Genomic DNA, 10,942 nt, shown 5'->3' on the forward strand with positions numbered 1-10,942 from the left:
AAGTAGACAACAGGATGCTGGAGCGTTTGTGATGTTATGGACCTTAGAACGAGATAGGTTGAGTCAATGGTCTTGCTCAAAGGATGGGCGTCGTTAAAGGAACAAGAGATCAGAATTGTTTTAGAAAGACAAAGGACTCGTGGTGGCTGTCTGAGAAGGACCCTGTGGTCAGCTTGATTCATGTCAGCTTGGCAGTAAGGGAGTGAAGCAGACAATGGGCAGTGCGTTTAAGTCTCCTGTCCCCCTCTGCTGGTCTCATAGACTTACCTCTAGCCAGAGTCTCAGCATAAGACTCAGCGGCCAGGTGTAGGAACATCTGTGTATAACAGAGTGAAGCATTAAAGTGACTGGTGTCAATAAACATCAAGTTTTGACATAAAATGTGTATTTCCTTTCTGTAAAAACACACAGAGGAAGCTTTTTTTTTTTTTTTTTTTTGGCAAACTGTGGCATAGCTCACCATACAGAATTCTGGAAGGACAGACCTTAGGTCAATCGGGGTTCTAGGAAATGTTTTTTCTACATTAAAATAGTATCACTAACTAGCTTAGAAAAGTTACACTGGTGGCGGTCAGTGTCCTGTTGCTATTAGCATGCACGAATGCTGCCCCTGGCTAATATCAGTAGGAGCAGAGGAGCAGACAAGATGTAATGGGAGACTATTACAGGTTTACTTTTGAGAATCGAGTTACAGGAAGTTAACTTTCTCAGGGACTATAGCTAGTAAGTGCTGAGGAATGAGATCTCAGGATACTTCCTCCGCATATGTGGTGAGAACTTGCATTCCTTACGTGGGCTGCTTTCTGACTGGAGTGATTTTTGTGGAAAAGCAAGACGCTAGCCCGTAAGCATGCATACACTTTTGGTATTTTGACACACACCTGTAGTAACCTGGGAAGAGAGAATCTCAGCTGGAGAATCGCCTTGATCACATTGGCCTATAGCCATGTCTATGGGCAATTCCTTTATTTTATTTCTTAATTTTTAATTTTAGCTGTATGGGTGTTTTGCATGCATGTGCTTGCGCATTATGTGTGTGTGAGTGCTTGCAGGGGTCAGAAGAGGGCATCATATCACCTAGGGTTTGAGTTACAGATGGTTTTGAGTTGTATTGTGGGTGCTGGGAATTGAAGCCATGTCCTCTGTAAGAACAGCCAGTGCTCTTAACCTGTGGTGCGTTTTTTGATTTGCTAATTGATATACAAGGGCTCAGCCCACAATGGGAAGCACTATCCCTCAGTAGTGGACTGTAACCTACAAACCTTCCTCTGCTAGCTTGTTCGGTTAGTGTTTTATTACAGCAATAAAATAACATACGGATGGCCATCTCTTAATGAGGCTCATAACTTACTGAGTTAAATAAGGAAACTAATACAATTTCCTGATTCATACATGCAAATAATGTGTTTTGATTAAATCTACTCTGTTTCCTCCTGCCCTTTCTCCTACAGCTGTCCCTTCCCAAGTCCATGAACTCTTTTTCAAAACCCACTGAGCCCACTTAGTATAGCCAGTACTAATCTGTTGGCGTGGGGGCAGCCTCTCAGGGGCTGCAGACCTGAAGAAACCTGACTCTTCCTTTTCTGCAGTTACCAATAACTCCTTAGCTAGGGGTGGGGGCTTGTGAGTCCTCCCAGTCCATCATGGAACCCTTTTAGCTGGCTTGTTCTTGCACACATATGCAGGTCGTCACAGCCGCTGTGAGGGCCTTCTGTGCCAAGACCCTGCCATGCGCAGAAACAATGTTCTACTGGCGATTCTGCCACCAGATATTGCTCTTCATGCGTAATCTCTGTCCCTCCTTCCACCCAACCCCACTTGCTTTGGATAGTTATACTGAGATTGATTTCTTTCCTTTTGCATCCAGGAAAGATAACTTGGAACTGTGGAGAGGCAGGGATGTGGTTGATGTCTATATGCAGGCGAGGACAGGCACAAGATAAGGCAAGGCTTGTGATTGGGCAGTGAAAAAGGAAGGCGGGGACAGAGTTTTCTTAAGGCAGGAGAGAGGAGAAAGGAAAAGGGAGAACCAAGATGGAGGAAGAAGAAAGATGACCCAGATCTGTGTGGCCTGAAAGGGCCACACGTAGTTATGAATATTTCCTCAGGGATGGACTTTTATAGGACAATTTGTCTTACCTAGGTGGGCAGTTTACACTAATATTAATTGGTTTAGAATTTATTGTGTGGGCGTTTTGTGGGGTGAGGATTTACTGATGTAAATCTCATTGCTAAATTACAAGCTTACTGAGTTTTTATTTTAATAGATTACTGGGAGTTGCGACTATAACCACAGGCCCAGATGCTGGGAATGTGAGAAGAGTCCGCAGGAAGAGAGTTGCAAGAGGGCAGCTGCTGCTGGGCTCAGAGAGGAGCTGGAAGCAGCCTGGGATGGAGATTGCGAGCTTAGTGGTTGAGATGCTTTGTTGATTGAGATGAAAATATCCCACAGATGCCACGTGGCCTGATGGTGACGGCACTGGCATGAGATGGTGTACCTTTTTTAATATTTGCAACACAAGGAAATGTCTCCTCTCTGAAACCATGTAACTTCAGAATGTGACAGGCAGTTGAGAACTCCATATTAATACTTGTCTAGTGTGTCTCTTTAGGACAAAAATTTTGGCCTTAAAGTATGAGCCTGCTGAAGAGCATAAATTCCCAACAATTAAGGATTAGTTGCTCATGTGTCTAGCACTGGGGAGATATTAAAGAGCAGAGCATATTTGCACACTCACTAAATGCTGAGGCCCAGCTTTATGGAGGTCAAAGTATGGTAATTGAATGAACATTGGAGGACTTGCCTGCTACCCTTCAAGGCTGATTTCTTTAGGTCCTTCCCCTCCCCCTCTTTTCTGTCTGTCCATAAAACCTACATCTTCAGCCTTAGGATCTCATCATCAGAGTCCTTCCACTTCACTGGTGATCTGTATGGAAGGGTAACAGTGACATATGCTTTTGTGTGTGTTGTGTTTATATTAGGATAGGGAATATTTCTAACACGGAAATAACTTTCATTTTACTTGCAATATGGTTGAGTTTCAAAAAAAAGTCCGACAGCTATTATTTTAAGTACAAAGGCGTCTGATACTGCTCAGTACCAATTGTTTCCCCATCTCCATTCCTGATCACGATGGCAGCTGGTCAGAAAGTATTTAGCATCAGCACTGTGTACATTTAAGCACTTCGATCGCAAACATTCTCAGCACCAATCTTCATGTATGTGTTCAGAGTAAGTGGATACAAAACGAGATCCAGAATTATGAGTTTTACATTTCACTGCTAGTTGAAGAAAAGCATCTTGCATCTTCAGAATCACTAGATTACTCTGACAGATGAAGCACAGGAGAGTAGAACTCAGTGAGTAGCATCAAGGCAAATTCCAGAGCTATTCAATAGAGCTACTGAAATAACAAAGAGTAATGCATGTTAGTCATACACTTCTGCGTCCTCATTGTACATAGTATTGGGTTTCCTAAGGATAATTTCCTTTAAGCAAATCACTTACTTAGACCATATACACCCCTATTCCTAATTCTTTTTCCCTCCACCACTACTTCCTACTAGACTCTCTCTCTCTCTCTCTCTCTCTCGCTCTCGCTCTCGCTCTCGCTCTCGCTCTCGCTCTCGCTCTCGCTCTCGCTCTCGCTCTCTCTCTGCATATGTGTGTGTATGAATGATTTTGTGTACCTATGTAAAATATAGGGTTTACAAATGAGAAAAAGACAATGTTTATCTTTCTGGATCCCATTTATCTGCTGATGAACACCTACGCTAAACTCTAACTCTGTTCCTATCAACACTGCTTCCCTGAACCTGGGGAAAGCAGAAGGGTGTCCAGGAACTTCTTATAGTGTTTTAAAACTGCAATGCATGACTCTAAATTTATTTCCATAAAATAAAATAAATAAAATAATGGAAAATCTAGACAGATGTGAGGTCATACATGGGAGGATTAAAAATAGTGGGTTTTTTTTTTTTAGAGTAAAATGACTTTTATTTGCTCATAAAGTCTGATTTTAGGTTTCTTTAGAATAGTTCCATTTTATGAAAAGCAAAGACCAATTAGTCCTCAGAGTCTGAACCATCTTCATCTTGACTATTCTGGAAATAACGAAGTTCGTAAGTCTCCTTGTCAGATTCAACCACACATGAAGTCAATCACGGAGATTATTCTTCTTAAGGTATTTCTTGGTAAGATACTTCAAATACCTTTTTGAGAACTGTTTCTCAGAAACAACTGTGGTTTTATTCTTCAGGTGTTCAATGTGGACAACATTCCCAAGATTTCCAGTTTTCCATTGACTTTAGCCTTCTCCCATAGAAACTGTTCAAAATTTCCAGAATCTTCCAAGAAGGCCATATCTCCTAATCTTTTCCAAACAGTTCTACCAACTGTTAACCAAGCATTCAAGTATATAAACCATTGGGGATCCTTCTCATTCGAACCTCCATACTCATTGATTCTTCTCCAGTTCTGAGCCCCACTTATTAAAAAGAATGAGAGCCCAGAGTCTTGGTAGTCATTTTTCTTATTCATCTTTGGGATTGGCAGGAAAGGAATGGAGCCCTATCCTATCTTTCTGTCAGAGAATAGAAGTGAGGGATTAGACTCAGGGCATCCTTGACCTGCTTCATCAAATACCCTTTTCACTTCCCCCTACAATGCATTGTTCTCTGCCGAAGAGGTGAAGATGGTTCAGTCCCCTCTTTGGAACATTTTCCGTTATGGCCTTTCAGCAAAGTTAATATCTATCTCTAAGTTATTATTATTATCATTAAGAACATCATTTAAATATCTTTTCTAGCACCTTTTCCCAAGTGTTAATCATGTACCTAAATACTTCATTGAATCTTTAAAATAGGTTTGTTAAGACATGCCATTATTTTGCTTAACTCTAAGATAGAAAAATTTCATCTACGATATAATAGAATTTTAAACATGTTACAATGTGAGAAAAATAAGGAATTAATGCAATATAGTGCATCTAGGAAAAAGATGTTCAAATTACTCTTTCAATTCTTTGTAGTGAAGGGCCTACAAATATATCCTAGAGCGAGTTTAATTACTGTTTTCTACAAGCACCAGAATCGGATTTATTTAAAAGAAACTTCTGTGTTGGCTGGTTTAAGAAGTTTTAATAAAGTCTTGTAACATATTGCAGCACACACACTCTTCCTGTCATGCTGAGATTCACTGCAGCTGTTTCCTGTAAGATGCAAAACCCAACTTTTAACAAGTTTCATTTCCTCCAAAGATGAGGGCAGAGCTGTGCTGGCTCCAGCTGTGGGTGGGCCCTTATTGTGGGAGCTAACGAGGAGTCATGTCTGAGCTGTTCCGTGTCTGAGCTGTTCCGTGTCTGAGCTGTTCCGTGTCTGAGCTGTTCCGTGTCAGAGCTGTTCCGTGTCTGAGCTGTTCCGTGTCAGAGCTGTTCCGTGTCTGAGCTGTTCCGTGTCAGAGCTGTTCCGTGTCTGAGCTGTTCCGTGTCAGAGCTGTTCCGTGTCTGAGCTGTTCCGTGTCAGAGCTGTTCCGTGTCAGAGCTGTTCCGTGACCAAAGCTTTTGAACCTTTTGCATTCATTCACCTCTCAGCTGCTCCCTGGAGCTGTGTCCTTGCTGACTGTCTAGCCATAGTGGTTATTCCTATCAAAGCTGAGGATCAAGCACATGGTGAATGCCACACGCTACTGTCAGCATGCTTCTGGGATGATCAATAAATCAGGAGTGACATGACTGATCTTTAGAGCCAGGAATGCATGACATTCCTTGCTTGAACCACTGTGAGGAAGATGCAGACTAACACATCTGAATTCTGTAGACCCAATGGAATCTGTTGGCACTATTCACATCTGGTCTCTGCCCTCAGAATGATACCACATAGTAGCAGGCAATATATTTTATTGATTTTGCTAGAAGAGGTGGCCTTGTACCTATCCATTCCAATTTCTTGCCCATCACTCCTTTAGAGTAAAGATATCTCAAAGGCAGAGTCAGCTCTTGGTGTGAATTTTCCATAGCACATTACTTTCCACAAACTGTACTTTGTCTTTTTTTATTAATGTTTTCTCAAACTTGCTTCCCCTAACCCTGGATCCAATGGCCTCTGCTCAGATCTCATTCTTGACAGTCTCTCTGCAGCAGTATTCTGATTTTTCCTTGCCCCTTGAGGCTTTTTTCCCTCAGCTTCTTGTGCTGGTTTGAATAGAATGGCTACCATAGGCTCATATCTTTGAATACTGGCAACAAAGTTAGTGGAATTCTTTGGGAAGAATTAGGAGGCATGGCTTTGGTGGCCTCACTGGAATCAGACTTGGAAGTGTCAAAAGACCCTAGCCACTCCCAATGTGCTCTCCACCTCCTGCTTGTAGATGAGGTGTGAACTATCAGCTGGTGCTCTAACTTCCTGCTGCCCTACCTTCAGTTCACCATCATAAAGAGAAAAATGACTAAGACACTTCCAAGTCCTTGCCTTACTTTCTTAGGTGGCCTCAGCTGTGCCTTCATAAGTTGCCCTTTTGTTGACAGGTAAATGTAGGTGTTCCTAATGAAGTGTCACTGTACCTTGGGGGACTCTCATCCATCCCATCATATCAAGTGACTATTTCATGCACTTTCATTTCCCTTTTATATATGAGAGTCTTTTCTGTTTTTCTCTTTCCATGTATTTGCACCTATTTGCTAAGACTCAATTCACATTTGAACTGAATGGAAGCAGTGTATGAAAGGCTATGGCAAGCATGTGAGTCTCCTGGAGATAGCCCACCATTTTTCACTGCGATGGATACACCCTGGAGAGGCATAGCCCTAGAGACTTCATCCCAGGACTGCTTCTCATTGATGATCTGCCTTTTCTGCTATTAATACATAGCCTACTGATTCTTGGGTGTCAACCCACTCTATTGGGCAAATATCCTGAAGGTCAACATGAAGATGAACTTTCATGAAATGATGTTTAGATGAATTGATGACTTTATAGCATCCTTGATTTGATTCCAATAATTTTAGGAAAAAAGTTTAAGGAGATTGTTTTAGATGTTTTGCCAGAAAGACCTAATAAAGTTAGAATCAAGAATAGAATGTGACCCCTCCTGATAGAACATTAGGTAAATGCTGCATAATAAGGAATACAATGAACTTTCATAAATTACACTAAACAGAAGACTAGGCTTGGGACAAATTTGTAATCAAGGAAAAACATTCATTCTAGGTTGGGCCTAAGGACAAAGCCACACTGTGTGATAAAGTCCTCCTTAGAAGGGGGAACAAAAATATTCATAGGAGGAGATATGGAGACAAAGTTTGGAGCAGAAACTGAAGGAATGGACATTCAGAGACTTCCCCACCTGAGGATCCAGCCCATAGACATACAGCCACCAAACCCAGACAATATTGCTGATGCCAAGAAGTGTATGCTGACAGGAGCCTGATACAACTGTCTCCTGAGAGGCTCAGCCAGAGCATGATAAATACAGAGGCAGATGCTCGCAGCAAACCATTGAACTGAGAATGGGGTCCACCTTGGAGGAGTTAGAGAAAGGATTGAAGGAGCTGAAGGCATTTGCAACCCCATAAGAACAACAACACCAATCAACCAGAGCTCCCAGCTAGATCCCACCATCCAAAGAGTACACATGGACAGACCCATGGCTCTAGCTCCATGTGTAGCAGAGGATGGCCTTGTTGGGCATTAATGGGAGAAGCCCTTGATCCTGCCAAAGCTGGACCCCCCTAGTGTAGGGGAATGTGATGGTGGGGGGCAGGAAGGAGTGGATGCATGGGGAGGGGGAACATCCTCAAAGATGAAGGGGCAGGGGGGATGGGATGGGTTTATGGACTAGAAACTGGGAAAGGGGATAACATTTGAAATGTAAATTAAAAAATCCAGTAGAAAAATGTCAAAAAAAGAATAAAATATATAGAATCCAATCTTGGAATCTAGTACCAAAACAAACAAACAAACAAACAAAACAAACAAACAAACAAAACAAACAAACAAAAAACACCCCAAACAAACACCAAAACTGATTCAAGAGATTGAGGGAAACATCAGCACTCTATAATTCCTCAAACAATTAGTATCAATTCATGATTTTCCTCTACCTTTGGTCTCAGGAAACCACTGTGGGCATGTCACGTAAATGGAATCAAACAACATGTGAACTTTTAAAACTGGCTACTTCAATGAATATCCTAGTAAGAGCACCAGTGGAAGGGGAAGCCCTGGGTCCTGGTAAGACTGAACCCCCAGTGAACTAGATTGTTGGGGGGAGGGCGGCAAGGGGGGAAGGATGGGGAGGGGAACACCCATAAAGAAGGGGAGGGGAGAGGGGGATGTTTGCCCGGAAACCGGGAAAGGGAATAATACTCGAAATGTATATAAGAAATACTCAAGTTAATAATAAAAAAATAATAATAAGAAGAAAAATAAAACTGGCTACTTGTTCCTTAGCATGATGTTTTTTAAGTTAATGAGATGTGCCTTCTTTTCCTTTGGTAGATGAGTAGTTTTTCATAGTTTTCCCTGTTTACCCATTAGTTGGTAGCTATTTGAGTTCTTTCCAATTTTTAGTTATTTGTCTATGGACTATCGTTCTCAAGTTTGTATGTTAACATTTCTATCCTCCTTGGGGTCTGCCTGCTAGTGAACTTCATGGGTCAAACGGAAACTTTACATTTAACATTTTAATAATGAGCACTTTGATTCCACAGATCCTTAGTAACACTTTCTTGTTTCTTGCTGTTCGTAGCCAAGCTCATGAATGTGAAGCTGTCTCACACTGAAGTTTTTATCCATATTTTCCCAGTGTATAATGACTGTGAACAGTTTATTTGCTTATTGGCTCTTTGTGGCTGGGAGAAGTATATGTTCAAATCATTTGCTAACTTAAAAGTCTATACTACCTTCCCCCCAAAAAATTAATTTAAGCTTTCTCTCTGAATTCTGGGGACAGCCCCTTTGTCAGATTCAGGATTTGTAAATGTTTCCCTCTTATGTGAGTTGTATTTACATTTTTAAAATTTGTGTCCTTTAAGTCATAAATTTTCAGGGCCTAAAGAGATGGCTCAATAGTTAAGACTGTTTGCTGTTCTTGCAGAGAACCTGGGTTCATTTCCTAGCACCACATAGCAGCTCAAAAGCCACTTTTATCTCTAGTTCCAGGGGATTTAGCACCCCTCCCTCTGGCCTCTGCAGGTCCCAGCACACATGTGGTACAAATAAACTCACACAGACTCATATAAGCACACATAAACAAAACAGTTTTTAAAATCTTTAAAATATCATAAAATTTTAAAATTTTGATAGCATTTAATCTTCATTAGTTGCTTATCATTTGCTATATTTAAGAAACTATTGTCTAATTTAGGGTCACAAATTTGAAGTCTGTATTTTTCGTTTAGGTATTTTTTAATGGTACCTTGTACATTTATGCTTTTGATCCATTTTGAGTTAGTTTTTTGAAGAGCTGTTGGGACCCAAACCTTTGTAGCTGTCTTTTGCTCCCGAGCTGTCACACGTGGGTAGCTTTGTGCCACCACATGCTACATGGATGTCTAGCCCATGGGTGCAACTGGTCTTATTTTTTCAAAGCTTTTGTTCTTTATGATTACAAAATTGTTTCTATAAAAATAAAAATTGTGAGGAAAATCTAACTTAAAGCTAGAGAAATGCCTTCTGCTTTGATAAACATATCTGCCATTGGGTAATGCAATTTCATTCTACATCAATGGAGGTTTGGCGGGGGAGGCTCATGAGAATTTTTATTCTTTTTAAATAGACACTGAAGTTATCTAATGCAGAGTTACAAGAAATTGGCAAAGATTAATTATTTGAGAATCTAATAATGGCTAAAGTAAAATCCTTAAGGAAATGAGTTTCAGAGAGGGGAATATTTTCAGATTGAATACTGCATTCAAAAAATTTTCAGTTCGACACTCCCCTTCCTACCTTCTCACCTTCTCCAGGCACTGCCATGATCTTTAGTGTAGGGTATCTTCCATGTGCTGGATATGGTGAATCAAGTTATGGCTTGCAAGAGTGAGCAGTAATGAGTGATGACCTACTGGATGAATAATTTCCTTGGGAGCCCGTGTCAGGTATGTAGGAATACCTCAATATGACTGGATGTGCCACTGTTCAAACATAGATTAGTGTTAGCCTCAGAAGCATTCCCTTGTTTGATGTTACGAAGAAGAAACACCCAAGGTGGAGTTATCCAGTGCAGGCACAGACACAAAGTTTTGTTTACTTAGAGCTTGTTTTGAAGACCACAAGGGTAAAAATTTTACTTCCATTTTCTTTGTAATTACAAGAAATATTTCCCACCAGTAGCCTCCAATAAAGTAGAAATATTCCAAGGAGTGTGACTCAAGTTGTTCATGCCTAGACTGGTCATGGTATCTGGATGATAGGTTATGGCGAGATCTTAGGCTAACAGTATTTCTAGGTCAGGTGCTAGCTAGCATCTCCGCACACAAACAGGGGTGGGAAAGTATGGTGGCCCGAGATTTGGTATTTTTAATTGTGTTGTTTCTAAGTGTGATCTTCTTTTTGTGGTCATTTATAGTGCATATAAGATGCATTTATAGTGAGTCTTAATAACTTACCAGCTAATTGCACATTAATGCCATGACTAGTTTTCCAAATGTTGTAAGATTCTAGGTGTCTTTATTCATATGGTGTCAAATCCAATTCTAACTTTTGTGACTCAGTGCATTGCTCATAGAGTATGTTCTTTGACATAGCTTATGCAGACATATGAGCATAGATAATTTGGTTATTTCAAACATCACTAGAATTTGAAGAGCTGGGTCAAGCTCTGACTCAAGTCCCTACAACTGTCATAGAATACCTTGGCTTGCTTCTTACTTTCAACTTAATTGCAAAATAGTGATAGGGATTCTTTTGTGGTCATGAAAGACCAAATGAAACTATTCCATAAACT

The 10,942-nt window shown here is 40.8% G+C and overlaps 1 long non-coding RNA gene across 3 annotated transcripts in view; it reads left to right on the top strand.

Annotated features, from left to right (window-relative positions):
- The window catches only part of LOC120093141 (uncharacterized), a 48,499-nt gene that overhangs the window by 8,776 nt on the left and 28,781 nt on the right, over positions 1–10,942 (top strand). For 2 of the 3 annotated variants that reach the window (XR_005499579.2, XR_005499580.2), the window contains exons 2-3: positions 8,112–8,229; positions 9,963–10,094. This is a non-coding gene — a long non-coding RNA (uncharacterized LOC120093141). Of the gene's footprint in view, positions 1–8,111; positions 8,230–8,417; positions 10,095–10,942 lie in introns of those variants that run through there. The other variant, XR_010061204.1, reaches the window with a different exon arrangement.

Source organism: Rattus norvegicus, chromosome 1, assembly GCF_036323735.1.
Source record: "Rattus norvegicus strain BN/NHsdMcwi chromosome 1, GRCr8, whole genome shotgun sequence".
Classification (NCBI taxonomy): domain Eukaryota; kingdom Metazoa; phylum Chordata; class Mammalia; order Rodentia; family Muridae; genus Rattus; species Rattus norvegicus.